The sequence below is a fragment of the Pinus tabuliformis genome, chromosome 9, assembly GCF_031772625.1.
Source record: "Pinus tabuliformis cultivar Carrire ecotype Pingquan chromosome 9, CPIR1, whole genome shotgun sequence".
Lineage (NCBI taxonomy): Eukaryota > Viridiplantae > Streptophyta > Pinopsida > Pinales > Pinaceae > Pinus > Pinus tabuliformis.
Window position 1 is genome coordinate 732,124,148 of NC_142307.1, and position 15,628 is coordinate 732,139,775.

Sequence of the window (15,628 nt, forward strand, 5' to 3'; positions counted from 1 at the left end):
CTAGTTGGACTAAACCGACATCACAAACATCTCGAGGGTGCGGAAACTTGGTTCCAGCATCCCCCCATACTGCTTTAGGTGAGACTTCAGTCTGCGCTCCGTGGGCTGATGCCGAAAGGGCCAGTGGTGTAGGGATTTGTTTGGATAAATAACTCTGAACCTAGGTCAGGCCCCCATAAGCCAACAATGATGAAAAAACAACTCCCAAATTTTGTCTGAGATATTCAAATGCTTCTCTAGGAAGAGGTTTAGTAAATATATCAATATCCTAATCTTTGGATGGAACATATTCTAATTTAACTTTTTTTTCAAGCACTTGTTCCCGTAGAAAGTGGTCCTTAATGGGTGTATGCTTGGTCTTGGAGTGCATAACAATATTTTTCGAAATACTAATCGCACTAATATTTTAACATTTGATGGAGATGGGTGGACAACATTTAATTTGAATATCTTGTAATGTTTGCATCATCTAGAGAAGTTGTGTGCAGCAAGATGCAGCAGCCACATATTCTGCTTCTACTATAGATAAGGAAATTGAACTTTGTTTCTTTCTCAACCAAGATACTAATCATAATCCCATATAAAATGCACCTCCACTAGTTCTTTTTCGGTCATCAATATTCCCAGCCCAAATCCGCATTTATATATGCATAAAGGGTGAGATCTATAGCTTTAGGATACCATAGACCAAAGTCTTGAGTTCCTTGGAGATATTTTAATATTCTCTTTACTGCCTAAAGATGTGATTTCTTCAGATTGGCTTGGAATCTTGCAACAATTCCTACTACATGCATGATATCTGGTCTGGTACCTCTTTGATAAAGTAGACTTCCAATCATAGATCTGTACTCTGGTCGATTCACTGTAGGAGAATCACCATTATAAATAAGACTACATCCTGTTACCATTGAAGTACATATTGTTTTGGAATCTTCCATTCCATACTTCCTCAGAATCTACTTGAGATATTTAGTTTGTGAGAGAAAGATTCCATCTTTTGTTTGTTGCACTTGTAGACCAAGAAAATAGGCTAGTTCTCCAAGTAAAGACATTTCAAATTCTTGCTGCATAACAAAAGCAAAGTTTTGACTCATAGATTCTTCATTACTTCCAAAGATGATATCATCAACATAAACAACAATAATTAATAGTTTATCATTCTCAATTTTTGTATATAAGTTGTTGTCTGCGGATCCTTTTGTGAAGCCTTGTTGTTGAAAATATTTGTCAAGACGATAATACCATGCCCTCATAGCTTGTTTCAGTCCATATAAATCCTTTTTGAGTTTGCATACAAGATTTGCATCGTTTCCCAGAATGATTCCTTTTGGTTTTTCAATGTATACTTCTTATTCTATATCTCCATTAAGAAATGCATATTTTACATCCATTTGATAAACTTTGAATTTTCGAAAACTTGAAAGACCAAGAAACATTCTTATGGCTTCAAGTCTAGCTACAAGTGAAAAATTTTCTTCAAAGTCTATACCTTCTTGTTGTGCATACCCTTTACAAACAAGCCTTTCTTTATTCCTAATTACCTCTCCATTTTCATTTAACTTATTCTTGAATATCCATTTTGTCCCTATAACATTTTTATCATGAGGTCTAGGAACTAATTCCCAAGTATCATTCTTTTCAATTTGGTCAAGTTCTTCATCCATGGCCTTAACCCAACATTCATCTTTGCTAGCTTCATTTACCTTTTTTGGTTATATGAAGGATAATAAGGCTAGATAACTAGAAGATCCTACAAGATTTCTTCTTGTTTGTACTCCATACCCTTTTTCTCCTAGAATTTGAGATTCTCGATGATTCTTTTGAACATATCTGGATGGAGCCTTTTCCCTGTCAGATGTATCTTCTTCTAATGTTTCATTGGTTTCTTCCTCTATTTCATTTGGATTTGATATGAAAAATCTTTCACCATATTCATTATTATCATCTTCTTTTTCTAATGTCACCTGTTTCAGATTTCTCCATGCTTCATCGATTACAACATCAATGCATTCAACAACTTTTTGAAGTGTCTTATTATAAAATTTGTATCCTTTACTTATAGATGAATAACCAAGAAATATTCCTTTGTCTGCTCTGGGTTCAAACTTAACAAGTTTCTCATCAGTCTTTTTTATGAAACATTTGCTTCCAAAAAATCTGAAGTGTTTTACGGTGGGAATCTTACCCTACCAAAGTTCATATGGAGTTTTATCACTATTTACACATACATGAGCTTTGTTGAGAATATTTACTACAGTATGTGCAGCTTCACCCCAAAAGGTGTCAGAAGTTCCAGACTCATCAAGCATAGCTCGAGCCATTTGTTGAATTGTTCTATTCATTCTTTCTACCGCACCATTTTGTTGAGGAGTTCTTGCAATAGAGAATTGTCCCTTTATTACAAGTTTTTCACAAAATTCAAAGAATTCATCTGATATGAATTCTCCTCCCCAATCAGATCTGAGACATTTTATTTGTAGATCTAATTCATTTTATCTAAAGCTTTGAAAACATTAAACTTTTCAAATGCTTCATCTTTATGTTTTAGTAACCCAATCCAACACATTCTAGAAAAATCATCAATGAATAAAATGCAGTATTTTTCTCCACGAGGTGACCTTTTCCTTGTTGGTCAACACAAATAAGTATGAATGAGTTCAAGAGGCTTACTTGTTAATCCTTCTTTGGCATTGAATTGAACTCTAGTTTTCTTACTGAATTGACATGGTTTGCAGATGGTACTTTCTGGGATGATGATATCTGGAAGATCACGAACAACCTTGAGCCTACATGATTTTCTTATTTGAGAAAATCTTAGATGCCCCAATATTCTATGCCATAACCAGTTCTCTTATGTTTTTCTTAGATAACATTGTTCTTGACCTCCTTCTAGTATATATAGATTGCTTGGAGTTCTTGTACCTTTGATTATGGTCTTTCCTATGTCAAGCTCACGAACCACACATTCTTTTGATCGAAACACAACTTCATTTCCTTGATCACACATTTGACTAACACTCAATAAGTTATGCTTTAATCCATCAACATACATAACATTTCCAGCTTTAACCTTTTCTTTTAGATAAGCAGAACCTTTACCCTTAATGATAGTTGGAGTGTCATTTCCAAAAGAGACATTCAATTCCTTTTCTAAAGCATTGTATGAAATGAGTTTATCTTTATCACCTATCATGTGTTTTGAGAATCCGCAATCAATGTACCACTGATTTTCTTGTCCTTCTGCAAACAGAGCTATGCCACATCTTTCTGACTGTAATTCCTTCTTTTTCCATACCTTGGAGTTTGATGATGTTTTCTCCTTTTGATATGTTGGCCGAAATTTTCTCCTGCATTCAAATTCTTCATGACCAAATTTATTGCAAAATGAACATTCAATTTCATCTTCAAGAGGTGAAAATTTATTATAAGAGCTCTTCTTGATTCCTATCATGCTCCTTTGTTTTCTTGCTTCTCTATTCATGATAGTTTTGTAAGCAACACATTAAGCAGCCTTATGACCAAAGTTATGGCATGAAAGGCATTGTCCATTAAAGAAGAAGTTTCTATGATCATAAAATATTTTGGTATTGTTCACCTTTTGGTTAGTGCTTCTATTGATGTTCTCCCTTGGAGTAAAATGAGCATGATTTACCTAGGGAGTACCTTTATGCTTTTGCTGAGGATTGACGCATTGTTGACTGGTTTTCGTTGCATTAAGATAGCTTTTGGTGATTCCTGGATACTTTTCTAGTTGGGATGTTTCTCCAATGTATCTAAGACCAATATTTATAAGAGGAGAACATTCAACCTTGATGATTTCATCTAAGGTTTTTGATCCTTTAGCAAATCTAAGATTCATAGATTTTTTCTTCTCAAGTTCATTTCTTAGACTCACTACTTCACACTCTAACTTTTCATTGTGCTTTTCCTTTTCTGTGAGTTGATGCGTCAAAGTGTCTACGACCATATTCTTTTCTTCCATGAATATTTTGAGTTGAGTGATTTCTTCAAGAAAATCTTCTTCTTCTAAGGTATCCATAAACTTATCATTTTCATAAGCCATGAGTAGTTTAATATCTTGATCAGATTCACCTTCATCACTATTATACAGGCCATGAGTATTAACTTCTTCTATTAACAAAATGTTTCATATTACCTTTTGCATAATCCTTTTATTTGTCATGGTTATCTTTATGAGGACATTTAGCAGCATAATGACCAACTCTACAACAAGCAAAACATTTAAAGGGAAGCTTAACTCTAAATCTTCTGAAACCCAATTGAAGTTTCTTCACAAATTTTACATCATCTTCTTTTGATATATATCCTGATTCCTTGGTATCTTCCTTTTCTTTTCCCTTTGCAGAGGCTTTGAAAGTAGCTTCTCTGATTTCTGATGGATCTCCTTTCCTCATTTTAAAGGCAATTAAAATTCCATGAAGTTGAAAAACAATAACATATTGTAGATCCTGCCTCTCTTCAATGGTAGATACCTTTGACTCAATTTAGAAGATAGAGATCTTAAAATATTCTCGACTATAGTAGCTAACTTTATTTCTTCATCCAAATTCTTCATATGATTTATAATCTCATCTACTCGTAAAAAGTAACTAGAAATACTTTCATCACTATGCATCTTTAGAGTTTCATATTTAACTTTGAGAGTTTGGAGTTTAGCACGTTTTACCTGGGAGCCTCCTTCGTAGCTCTGAATGATTTTGTCCCATATTTCTTTGGCTGTGCTGAGTTGCATGACTTTGACGAATTCTGATTCTGAGAAACTTCCCAATAATGCATTGACATCTTTGGCATTGGTTTCATATGATTTCTTTTTTGCTGGATTTATGGGGACTGTTGTTGGATATTGGTATCCTCCTTCCAAAATTTCCTAAACATTAGCTCCAAGTGACTGAGGATAGGCTCTGGTTCTTATCTTCCAATATGCTAGGTTATTTTTGTTGAAGATTGGTGGTCTGATAGATGCCATTCCATCTTGATTTCTCATCTTGAGAGATCTTCCTTCAAGCGATCAAGTTTCTTCTGAAGGAATTGCTCTGATACCAATTGTTAGGAAAAATACTGAGATGGGGGGGTGAATCAGAATTTAAACTTTCACAATAATATTTTTATTTTTCAAAATGTATACATGATTTTACAGAAACCAAATAATGTATGTCCGCGATTATAATGAATGAAACCAGTGTATAGATAATAAACTTGAAAATCATTGTCTATTGAACTTAAATCAGAGTGTGATGCATTTACTAAGTAGTAAACAGATGCAGTAAGAACATAATAAATCAACACATAAGCAGCACACATGAACACCAATATTTTTTAGGTGGAAACCCAATGTGGGAAAAAAACCATCGTTGTTGTCATCTTAGTCTTCAATCTTCTTATTATTAAAAGTGTTTACAAGTTTTGTACTGGTGCAGACTCTTTCCAGTACGCATGCATCTACCTACTGAAGGTTACAACCTTCACTCGTTTTTGATCCTCTACTGAAGGGATCTCCAACCCCCTAGCTCTTGTACTAGCTGATATGATTACCAGTATGTAGCTGTCAGCCTACATAAGGCTACCACATTCACTCATTCTCCAGGGACCACATTTCATAAATTTTCAGACTGGATACTCCTGGTACACATCAATCACAACTGCAATACAACCATCAAACACAACTGCATCAACCAATCATTGAAACCCATCAACTCTGAAGAAAAAACTCAATCAATCAATTTGAACAGTCAAATCATTGTCACTAGAACACAGAGCTAAACTTAGAACACTGCTTCAACAACAGTACCAACTGCAACCTCAAAAATCATGTGTCAGAATGTATATGCCATTTTAATGAGGACAACCTGTGTGTACATGCTACTTTCTATAACTCAACCTGCATATACCTCTAAATACCCTGAATCATAAAACTTCTAAACCAAAACTTTACTAACCAAAGACATTTTGAAGATCTACTGTCAAATTACAGAGTTCTAACTAGATATCAACAAAATATCTTCATGCTTACTTAATCAATTAGTTAGCCATACTCAATCTCCTTATATAATTAGTTTAACTTCAGATCTAATGAAGACATCATTGACAAACAACATTAAAACAACAACACAGATAATATAGATTAGTCATTTCTGAACAACAAGCCATTCCTCTGCATATGCTTCTTGTAAGTCTAGAATTTGCATGTATATGTGCCTTTACTGAGGTGGCCCTGTGTATAGATCTACAAATAATGACTTATAACTTCACAACTTTTCAAGACTTCAGATACACCCAGACCATAGCATTTAAAGGATAAAACATGCGTTAGCACTCAGATCTAGCCTATCCATTATCATATCATATAATGATAAGCTATTTCAGGTCTCATGATCCTGATCCAACATTGTATCCAAGGGTGCACAAGATGTTTTAGATCTATATCATAACCATAGCCCTTACAACACAAAATATACTTTAGATAGAAGTATTCATGAAAAACCCTTTCACTTGCACATTTAGCCCTTTGATTTTCTCCTCCTTATATACTTAGAGCCTTTTTCAATACCATGGACCAAAACAACACTTAGAACCTATGGTATTCTTAGACAGGATCAAGTAACTGTTTTTCTGCTCAATATTGTGGGATAATACCATGGTGTGGACCCTTAGTATTCTTTAACCTTAATTTTCCATCCCATACATGCTTTTCCTTCTGTGAAATTGCGTGCATACATATACACTCATTTTATTTTGTGTGCCTGCGTGTATAAGTGACTTGGACTAGGTTAAATAGGATATACAACTTAAACATTATCTTTCCTAAATTTCTTGATTCTGATCTTTAATCCTTTGTCCCATCATCCTATTCTTTTGTGCCATTACTTTGTTACCTCTGAATTGACCTATTACAATGTGAGTTTCCATCTTACATCACTTTATCTGAACTGACCTGTGGATACATCTGGTTATAATATATGTGAGTTGACATAAAGGACAACACATGTACCATAATTCCAACAGGTCATCTTGGAATTTTTGCTATAACCTTTTTCTACGAGGCTTCAGAAGCTGAAATTGCGACCACATGGATCTGAAATCTTAGTGAAATTTGTGTAAAAAATTCATATCTTGGTTTGCTATATTTCCTTAGATATGGTCCGAAGAAGTTACAATTTTTGCATGCTCCAGAATTCAATCTCAAACAGGTGACCTAGGGAAAATCATCATTAACCTATCTAATATAATTGGATTTGAATTTCATAAAAAGTGAACGAAATTGCATAGAATTTAGTTTTTTGTGTATCATTTTCAGGGTCGATGGTTTAAACAGTGACACACAATATTCCATACAATTTCGCTCTCTTGAACCAGTCCATAACCAGGTCATCATGGGAGATTGGGCATAGCTTTATCTTGAGGAATCTAATCTCGGTTTGACTTATGACATTGGAAATAAAACTCAGGGTGCTACCAAAAGAAAAAATTACAGAGATTGGAGAGTCAAAATTACAAAGATACAACCATTTCAATATCGAGCTCCTAAAAGCAACAAAAAAGTGTGTATTTTTTTGTTACTTCATAAATATTGTTTGAAAAATCAATTTGAAGTAATTCCAAGGCCCGAATATTTAAGCATAGATATTAGTATTTAGTTCTAAAATTTCTCCCAAACAAAAGAATTATACATCCATTAAGCCCTCTGAAATATCTACTATGATGCATTAAGAGGAAGGATTGCAACATGATATATCAAAATTACGGGACCAAGTGCAACAAATTTCACTTTCACAAAGAGCAACCAAAGAGGAAGTAAAAAGGGATATGCATGGTTTAAAAGAAAAAATAAAAGGTGACATGGATGGTTTAAAAGCATAAATAAAAGCAGACATGGAAAGTTTGACAAAGTTTGTACAAGAAATGCTTCCTAATGGCGACAAAATATTCCATGAAACTCATGATGAGAATAAAAGGAATGTTAATCATGATTTTAGAGACTCTAACTTTAGGTTAAAGACCAACCCAAAGATAGATATGAAGAAGTTTGATGGCAAGGATCTAGTAACATGGATACTACAGATGGACCAATATTTTGATATACATGATGTGAAACAGTCACAAAAGGCACACATTGCATTTTTATATTTAGAACCCAATCATTTTGTATGGTATCAATGACTTTGTTCTCATAAACCACTTTTCACTTGGTCAATTTTTACGAAGGAAACGATAGAACATTATGAGGATACAAATAGAAACACCTTCTTTAGCCAACTGATGAATCTCAAACAAAATGGTTTAATGGTGGAGCATATTAAGGACTTCCAAAAATTGAATATCAGGGTAACAGATATTCCAAAGGAGCATAGGATTGATGTCTTCATAGGGACTTTAAAGGATAACATCCAACATGAAGTTCACCTTTGGGAACTATTGACATTGTTGGACCCACCAACATTCATGGGGTCTCCCCGATATGAAGTCCCAACTTGACCTCACATTGTTTGGAGTAGGATTCCCAATAGTGGGTGGTAATGTTATACCTTGACTGCAGAGATGCACAAAGGAAAGTATGATAACTTTGGGTAAGAGCAAGTGTGTGACCCTACGGAGAGTCAAGTGTGATGCATGAAGGTTCCAACACATGAAGGGAAAACAAATTGTGCCCCTTAGAAGCCTGTAATAGTACGCAACTTGAAAGAAATACATGAGTGAAATGAAATCACAAGCTAAGATGCAGAATAGTCCACAAGTTAAAGTGATGAGTTAATCCAAAAACATGCATTCAACAAGATTCATACAAATGCAAACCAAATAGTTCATAAGCATATGAGTAAGTCAATAACATACATTTCCAATACAAAAAGAGCAGTCCTATTATATTAACAATATATGCATGAAAGCGTGTTGGCTCTGATTTTATTATTATAAGTGAAAGTTCGATCCATACATACACCATTGACGACCATTATCTCCAATATTGGAACATTACAATCAAGAACACTTGCTCCTCCAAATAAGTATACTCGCTCTATGTTATGGAGAAGCCAAATATCTTCACAATACTCCAATTCTCTTTCTAATCCTAAGCCTATCCAAAATCTTGGCTCCCCAAAAGCCTGTTACAAGAGATGAGATTCTATTTATAACAAGAGGGGGTGACTCTTCAACTCCCTTTTGTGACCTTTGGACTACCCTCATGACTCTTCAACTTATTTACAAAATGACACAATACATTACATGATGACTTTTCATATTCCAATATTGACACTTGGAATTTCACTTATAACATAATTACAAATAATATTACATTTTCCACTCGTAACCTTATGAGACAAAGTTGGGTAAAGACAACTTGACAGCCTAACAAAACACAACACTATGATGCTAGAGTTTGGCAGAATTCTAGCTCAACAACCTCCACTTGTTGCTTCTCGATCACATATTGGTGCAAATCTTGGTACTATGTGATAGTCCCCAAACTTCTTAATGGTGTCTTGTTGGAAGCGGACTCTAGCCTCCGTGGCATCTGGGTATACTGTCTTGGAACCTATGTCCAACTCATTTTGAAGCATGAGTAGCATTTTTTTGACTTTGACAGGACCACCGATGAACTTTTGCATGTTGAGTGCACTCAACTCCAAGTATTCCCATGTGGCCTCCTGTCTTAGCTACTACAAGCACTCTTTGACCTCCTGCATGACTTGGTTCTTGGGTTTAGCTTTTGAGAGGTAATCGATTGATGGGATATGGTATGTTCTCACTAAGACATCTAAACTATTTTACAACCACACATATGAGGCTTGTGTTCTACCAATGAATGAGGTGAGTTGCTTGCTATTATGAATCAACATTCGAACCTTCTCTTTCTTCATCTCTACCTATGGCTTCATTTTCTTCACTAAGTCAAGAAGGGTCCCTTTGAACCACATTTTCCACTCCTATACATAGGAAATGGTAGCATGTATGTTTTTTAGAGTCTTCAAAAACTCTTTGCGTTGCTTCTGTAAGCCATACAATTGGACAACTACTTTATGCACGGTGACAACCCTATCATAGAGCTTCCACGTGGTTTCTCCAAGTGTTGATACTTCAACAAGTATCACTTCTCTCATCTCCCCCAATGTGGAAACTTCATTATGCGTTGATGCTTGGAGTTTTTTGCCTCTTGCCTGGCCGCCTGCAATTTATTTGTGAGTTTCTCATTCTCGACCATCAAATACTGAACATTTGATCTTGTTTCTCCTGCATAGGCCAAGATGGATTTGACAATGGCAATTGGATGCTTCCTGGTATCCAACACTATCACCCTTGCTTTAATGAATGAAGGTAAAGTGTGATCATCCAGAAATTTATTCCTATCTGCTTGTACAATCCTCTTCTGGAACTCATCAAATGATAGATTGTACACATCCATGATCGGATCATCATCAAGGAGAACAAAATCTCCTTTCTCTCTTAGGGCTGGCACTGCTACTGGAGGTGTTGGAGATTAAGGGATGACCTGTGGTACTCTCGGCATCATGTCAACATATTCATATTGCAGCTCCTATTCCAAATCCATGTCTGTCGCTTCCATCAGTTGCTCAATATGCAGAGCAAACTCCAAATCTCGCATTTGTTCACCTTCATCCTAGGTTGTTGGTTTTTCTAGTTCTTCAACCTGTATTGGTGTTGTTTCCTTTGTCATCATGCCTTGCATTTGTTCTTCTTCCTTCTTCTTCTTCTCTTCTCGTTCTTTTGTTCTCAACTCTTGTTCTTCCTTTAGCTTCTTCTCTGTCTCCTGCAACTTCAGTTCTTCTTCCTGCAACCTTTGCTTTTCTCTCTTCCTTTGCTCTCCTCTCTTCATCCTTTTCTTCCTCTTGTCTTCCACTTCCAGAGCCTCTTTCTCATTAATAGGATCTTCTTTCATTTTGAATCTTTGATCTCCCTTTGGACTATCAGAAATCTTCCTCATTCCCTTGTCCTACATGGGATTGTTGCATTCTACTGTTGTTGCTTCTAGAATTGTTGTTGTCCATGGAGAAATATTTGAATTCCTTTCTATACTAACTGACTAATTGAGTCTAGAGGAATTGTAGCAGTACCTCCAAGCATCATCTTCCGGCCAATGAAATGCCCCGCTGGTCTACTGAAAGTAAGCTCTCGTATAGTGGTCCTTCGAAATATTGTAGGGATCATACAGATTAAATTCCTTAGTGTCAAACTCAAATCTCACTATTTCCTTAGCCTTATCATCTGCACTTTCAACTGTTGTATCTCGTATAATCAGATCTACAAAGGAAGAGTGGGACATGGTGCTTTCTTCTTCTTGCGCAATGTTGTTGACAAACCTGCAGCAAGATGGTATGATATTTCTTGTATGATCAGTTTGTCAGTGGCATACCTTGGTAAGACTTGCAGAGGCTTCTCTCAACCAAACATTCTGATGAAGGTGCCACCTAGCGAGGCATACCAATCTGCAATGTCTACTATCACCTCCATTGCTTCTCAAGACATGCAGGTGAATCTTGTTCAAATATAAGCATGTATAGTGGGATGATAAAGTGGTCACTGAGTCATGCCATTACTCCTTGATAACTGCTTTCTGAAATAAACTTGAAATAAATGTTCACGACAATCTCTCATGTGTCCATGTCTAGTTCATGCGAGGGAAGTGTTTTTGTGCACATAATTCATCTAGTAAGTATGCAGACATATAGAATTTTTCTCACTCATCCTTGGGTGGATTCCAAGCCTCTTCTACATGGGCCTTCAATTGTTGAGCCAACAAATCTGACAAATTGAATGGCCTCCCATTTCTTAGCAACTGGTCCAATAAGACTTTCCTCCCTTCAGGAAAGGTTTCAGTGCTCTCTTAACCATAAATTATGTAGGAAAAGATATTCAAGAATTGGTAAGTTCCTGAGGTACTTTGTCTTGTACACATGGGTGGGTGTTTGTCTAAACTTTGATGGCTCTTTCACCCAACGTTTGACAATGTATCTTGTATTCACATAGTTTTCGGTGGCATAGAAGAGTGATTCCATGCACATTACTGGCTCGAGCAAGTGATACATTTACTGGAAGCTTCTGTGCTAAAGGTGGCAAGCTTCTGACCATTGTCACTATTCAATGTCATCGTATGCTCATCCATATGTGAGACAATCCAGATGACGATGTTCACACATTGGAAGGTGGGATACATGCATGAGACCTTGTATATACCTGACTGTCGGATGTTAAGATAAACTTGTCAGTCATCTAAATCTTCCTCAAAGTCCTTTGCAAAAGTGTCTTTAATCTATTTCCATTTCAATGTTGATCTCTTCTCTATAAACAACTCAGTATCTGCGTACACTGGAAAATCAACTGATGTCTAGTCAACTACTTCCCTAGTACTGCTCTCAGTGGTTTCCTTTGATGCATCTCCCTTAGATTCCATGGTAATAGTGACTACTAGATAGATGCTCAACAAATGGTGTACCTGTGGGACAGAGAGGACACTCATGGCGAACAAATGTTAGTTTAAAGCAAAACAACTTACAAGGCAAGTTCAAGCAGCAAACCAAAAACTATATGGGAAGGATTGCACAATTTTTTCTAACAGGAGAGACTGAATACCTATGGGAACTGTGCACTGCACAATCCAAATAGCTAGGGTGGAAACCTATTGGTTGAAACTATGCAATGCACAGTTCAACCTAGGTAAAGGCCTGGGAGAGACTGTGCATTACGTAGTCTCAATGGCCAAGTTGAGACCCTACCTCTTGGAACTGCATAGTGCATAGTAGGACCCAACTTGAACTATGCACTACGTAATTTTAGAGGCCAAGCTTGTGGCTTTAGCCTCCAGATTCCACAGTTTCAACTGTGCAAAGTGAGATCTGGCCAAGAGAAACCCAGATCCGCCCAAGGGAAGTGTGAAGAATAAGAAGGTCTAAGAAATAGTGTGAAGCTGAGTGTGGATCTGACTAAGTGTATATGAATTCATGTGAATCAAGTGCAACAATTGATAAAATGGAAGGAAAACGAAGTAATAGATTAGTTGCAACGACGATCATTAGTGAAAAAACACGAAAACTAATGTGACACTAGTAAAAGGAAATCTAAAACTTAAAACAACACTTCCACAAGTTACAACAAGTCAAAATGCCAGCAACCATGAAGAGAAATAAGTGAAACAACACTCACACAAGCCAAAGGACAAAAAGCAACATAAAAAGTGGCAAAAGATGACAAAAGCAAAACTCACTCGAAAAGGTGACGAGGATCGCACCAAATGCTCCATGATCTCCTTGGGAATGCTATAGATCTAATATTGAGTGTGAAAATGAGCTCGAAAAGCATCGATTTAATAGATTTGGACAAATTAGGGTTTATGACGTGCATGCCTAAAATCAAGGAAAAAGTGGCACTTGGCTGAAGTTTCCAAAAATTGTGCAAGTGTCTCCTTCAGGATACTAAAAATAAATCCTTATTTTTTAGGGATGCTTTTTTTGTTTTTTTCCTTTTTGCTTTTTTCTAGGGAAACTTGCCATGGACATGTCTGAAAACTTTCTGGCTTAGTGCACTACGTAGTTTTTGAGCTCAGTGAGGGATGTGAAATTTATGGGCTCATTGTTGGGCTACCTCCTCATGAGTGCACATTTTATGAGATCAAGGCTCACTTGCAGTCAGGACTACACAATTCCCATCATCAAGGCTAGTTTCCCTCAAGGATTGTGCAGTTTCTAGGGACAAGCCAAAAACTATTGTGTGACCAAGTTAGGAGATTAGCTTATGAGTTAGAAAATTAACTAAGTAAGAAAACACAAGCCAAAATTAAAATATGATTCTCATTCAAAGCACGAATACTTGGATCAATGCGAGACGATCTATTATGGTTAAGAAGGAAGGCTCCAAAATTGAAGCATAGGCAAAATTTTGGAGGGTGGTTGTAGCTGCTACAACATTGGTGACACACTAGTAGAACTATAGCTCTTTGTATGGACCTTGTCTCATGCAAATCAAGTCTAACTCTTTCAAAATTATTGTTCAGTTCTTTTATTATCATATATTCTTCACTTAGCTTGAGTTAAAGATGTAGTACCTACCATTCTCTTCATTGACAACAAACATGCCAAGGCAAGTCAAACTGAGTTGTTTTGATTGGGGATTAGGGGTATATAGATGCATAAGTAAAACAGATTGCCATAATTTTAATTTAATCTATGTTGTTGCTCCATTTCTAGTGGGCTTGGACAACACCCCAGTGGAGTCACTTTAGGAACACAAGCATTGCTCCACTTCCAGCGAGCCTGGATAGGACCCTGGAGGATTTACTTGCTTCACCTCTCTGAGCAGGAAGCCCTTCTTTTCTTTTGCCCTTTATTTCATTTTTCATTTTTTTTGGAAGTAATGCTTTCATGTCATGTGTAATTTTCATTAGGAGTTACGAGGAGTCAGTCTAGAAGTCATTGTTTCCAATTTGTGAGTTGTAATGGTGATCTGGTTGTGTCGAAGTCAGTGATTTGTGTCATATATATTTGTACTTGTGATGATCAATAAAAGTATTGAAGAGTGATTTATTTTGTGAGTAATCACTCTCTGTTCTCCCTTCTATTTTTCTTTCATGGTATCATGGCCATAAGGCTGAGATCTAAGAGGAAAATTTTAGATTGTTAAAGCCCTACAATCTGGTTTTGTGAGATTTGTTTTTTTTAAGTCGGTGTGTGTTGTACTATCTGAATCTGTCATAAACAATATGATATCATCATCAGAATCCTCACAACTAGCATAGCTTTAATCATGATCTGCAATTAGATCCACGTGTGGTTTTTGTCACTAGCCAAGGGTGGGGGTGAGAGACGACATTCCATTGTTGTCATTTGAAAGACTTTGAATGACGAGGATAAGAAATAATGGAATTGGAGATGTATACCGCTGATTAAATGATATGATGAAATGTATGCGTATAGAAGGATATTTATATATACCTCTAACATACATGTTAAGGTTTTCCCCCTCTCCTTACTCTACTTGACTTAGTTGACAAGGGTTAGCCAAAAATAAAAGACCGATTAGAGTAGGCGGTACTAGTTAAAAGTGCAAACATAGTGATTTCACCATGACACTCTCCAAAAGGAATGCATTTTCCATCAAGGTATCATCGACTAGAAGAAATGCAAGATTCACATAAAGAGAGGGAATAAACAGATAACCAAGTGTTGATATCAGTACAAGTTCATATTGAATTTCAACTAGCTTGTCTAAGAAGCCAAGCATGGTTTCATGTGAAAACGAACCTACACTGCAAAAGAAAACAAATAAAGGAAAGAAGTGGAGTAAAAGTGAAACGAAGTAAGGAAAATCAAGGAAAGCAAACAACTACACCTACTCCTAACCTAAGCAGAACATAGGCCAACTCATGTAAAGTGATACTTCTAATGCATCCATCGGCGCATTAGTTGGCCCATGTAGGTGACAACATGTATGGCAAGAAGGATATACAAGCAAACCAACAAAAAATAAAGATAATACAATACAAAATAGAAAATACAAAGCTTGAATGAACCTACGGAAAAGTAAAAATGGAATTTGCATGAAAGGCACTCTATAGATGTACCATGGTGTCCAAACACATTACGAGTTAAAGATAAGTAGGTAC